Raw genomic sequence first — 3,775 nt, 5'->3', positions numbered from 1 at the left:
AGAGAGGCTAGTTGGGGTGATGGGAGAGGCTAGTTAAGGTGAGGAAGAGTGGGGGGGATGTGAGGAGAGAGGCTAGTTGGGGTGATGGGAGAGGCTAGTTTAGGTGAGGAGAGAAGCTCATTGGGGTAAGGGGTGAAGCTACAAGTGGAGATAGGGGGCGAGAGACCAGTGGGGTGAGGAGAGGAGAAGGAGAGAGAGAGAGAGAGAGAGAGAGAGAGAGAGAGAGAGAGAGAGAGAGCGTCAGCTGGGGCAGGCTAGGCATCTCACATCATCTGGTTGGAATATTCCAACCTCCAGACTTTCAGATTCTTAAAGAGTCTTACTGAATACTTTCCTCTTAGCTCTGGGTGAGAGAACGCAAACTCTCTCGCAAATCTCCACTACAATTTGGCCGCCGTCTTCATGTAGTAGTTTAAGGGAGAGAATTGAATACCTTCTCACGTCTGCAGTTACGACAAATATTTAAGTTACGAATCTTTTAAATAACGTGAACCCTGGAATTCAAGGATCCCAGTTCTCAGAAACACGTAAATTAGATTTCCTCTAACTGGTAATGAGAAAATACTACGACATGTTTATAAAGGAATATACTACGGTATGTCTAAATTACACCGACGCTCTACCGGAAAATATGTGTTTCCTCACTCCAGTTAGCGAAAAACATGTATAATATGAAAGTTTGGGAATCTACAGCCAAGACTTTTGAATACATATCGTACAAAATCTCTTAATAACATAAATAAATGAATTTCAAAGACTCAAAGAAAATGTGTATCGAAGTTATAAATGTGATATTATGTGAAACAAATATATCACTCGCTGGTCCCCCTCCCCTCCACCCACGACGCTCTCAGGCCACCACACTAAATTAGTTGGTGCGCAGCCACAAAACCCACACCTCCATCATTTCTATCAGCCCTCGGTGTTATAGAGAACAAGGGTTGAAACGTCATGATATATTAATGGATTGTTTCAATAGTTTAAGGGTGAGAAAATAGGGCTATCAAGGCATTATGATCCAGAGATAGAGAGAGAGATAAAATAATGTGTTGTAGGAATGAATGAAGTAAATGAAATAAGGGCTGGCATGTCCGTAGACTATATTGTGTATCAGGGGAGATTAGGTGACAACTGACTGACTGACTGATTTACTTAAACACTGATAAATAAATTCAGGTATACATACAAATACAAATTCAGATGTAGGTACAATTACAGGTACAACTACTGTCAATTAAATATATATGTTTTTTTTAATATGTTAACGTGTTCAATCATCAACAAACTACAGATCTGATTCAAATTACCCCAAATCCTAAAAATTTAAAATTTCAATCAAGAACTAAATTAATAAATGAATAAATAACATAAACTTATGTCGACGAAACGTTAATTATTACAGCTATGAATTGGATCTGCATTTTTCAGTGATAAATATTATATGTTTCAGAGTTACAGTAACTTTTTGTAACTACGAATGTGTCGACTCATTTTTTTTTTACTCTTTCTGGGTTTCATCGTCAAGTTTAACAATGTATAGCCTTTGTGAATTATAATATATTTGGTCATCTTTTTTCTCTCTTTTTTTTTAACTGGAGTATTAAATTTCTTTTATATCTAAAGGTTAAAAATTTTAGGACGTGTTCGCTTTTAAATTTTTGAGGGTCTAATCTTTCACCCATAACTATAAGAAGTTCCAAACTCATCGATTTAATTGTATATACTACTTTTGTTCTTAATGCAATTCTAAGTTCTATTTCCAACTAAAGGCAATTAATTTCACCACATTTTTTCTAAAGATAATTGCTGGAGTTCAATGTTACATGAATAAATGGCATAAGGTAACATAATGTAACCGTCATTACCACTACTACCATGATCGTCACCACCACTACCACCACTACTACCATGCTCGCCATCATCACTACCACCACTACTACCATGATCGTCACCACCACTACCACCACTACAACCATGATCGTCACCACCACTACCACCACTACTACCATGATCGCCATCATCACTACCACCACTATTACTACTACCACCACAACCACCAACCACTCTCATATACCCTCCCTCCCCCCATTCCACTAATCGACGACAGGAATTTTATACACATTCAACTTTTGGTTCTATTTCCATATAGACGAAGAAAAAAGAATGTCAAAATCCCTTTACAACACAAACATTCACAGAAGGCCTTGTCGACAAATGCCTGAGGGTGCTAGGCAGATAGGGCGAGTGTCTGGTACAAGTAACACAAGGACGTGACCATGATGAAATACACACACACACACAAAGGTACAGCAAAAGTGCCGGCAAAAGGGAAGTGAGATACAAGAGATAGGGAGATACAAGAGAGAGAGAAAAAGTGTGGGAGAGAGAAAGGAACTAGGTAGAGCGACAAGAGAGAGAGCGAGAGAGAGAATAGAGATAACAGAGAAGGCCAGAAAGAGAGTGAGACAAGACAGTATTTGAGTGAGAAGAGAGAAAGAGAAAAACATGTAGATATAGCAAGAAAAATAAATATATTAAGGCAAAGTAAAAAAAAAGAGATAGTGAGAGAGCGAGAGAGAGAGAGAGAGAGAGAGAGAGAGAGAGAGAGACTGTAACAACACATCTCCCCTAGGTCTGATGTCTAGAAGGTTCACGAGAACTCTGGTGATGAATGTGGCTGTGAGCAAAATTGTATAAGCCTCTTAGGGAAGGTACAAGGTCTACTGTTTACAAAGTCCCGAGAGTAATAGGGACGAAATAAATAAAGCTTTTCTTTCAATAATTTTATTTATTTAGGGAATATAATACGGAATCATTCATTTACTTAACTCTTTTCATTCCTAAAAGTACTGTCACAGAGTAGCATAGGCATACATACATATACACACATACTCATTGACAAACACACAAACAAACAAATCCGCGCACATAAACACACACACACACACACACACACACACACACACACACACACACATACCATTCGTCCCCTCTTGGTTGGTGTGACGGATGTGGTCTACTAGGGGGTGTTCCTCTGACACAACAAGGACCATTCAATATCTATCTTGCCCACCCCAGTCGCCTCAAACAACCTATCACCACCTCCATCCATCACTACCACCACCATCAATACCACCTCCCATCGCTACCACGTCTCATCACGAGCTACTATTACTTTACTGTCACTCGGAGTCGAGTATGACGATCATCCAGCTATGAAAAAATGATATGAGTTAATAAGGATGTCACCTTCGTTGGTGAGTTGTAAGGTGACTAAAGAGGCTGATACGGGACCGGCAAGGTCGTTCACAGATGTTGCACACGTGGATGTGAATTGCCCCATCTAGTGCGGGAGGGGCGGCGGAAGCGTCTTTCCGGCGTTAGCTCCTGTCTGCCTCGGTTTGCAGTCGGGCTAATTCGAAAGTATTGACAACTCTTGTAGTGTTCCTCCGAACATTACGGTGTGGAGTAATCGCTTCCCAGGAGAGGGGGACGATTTGGTACCTTTTCAGGTTTGTTTTAAGACTATCCTTATACCTTTTCAGTTGCCCGCCAGTGTTACGTTTACTATCCGTTAGGTGAGTGTTAAGTAGCTGCTTTGGCAGTCTACTGTCGTCCATACGGGTAACATGGCCAGTCCAGTGTAGTTGTTCATGGATAATGGGAGCCTCGATTCTCCTACAGTTAGTTTCAGCGAGAATACTAGCATTAGTTCTTTTATCCTCCCAGCGAACTCGGAGGATGGAACGTAGACTACATTGGTGAAAGTTTTCAA

This window comes from Homarus americanus, unplaced genomic scaffold (genome assembly GCF_018991925.1).
Source record: "Homarus americanus isolate GMGI-L3 unplaced genomic scaffold, GMGI_Hamer_2.0 scaffold56333, whole genome shotgun sequence".
Lineage (NCBI taxonomy): Eukaryota > Metazoa > Arthropoda > Malacostraca > Decapoda > Nephropidae > Homarus > Homarus americanus.
This window is presented reverse-complemented; position numbering follows the sequence as displayed.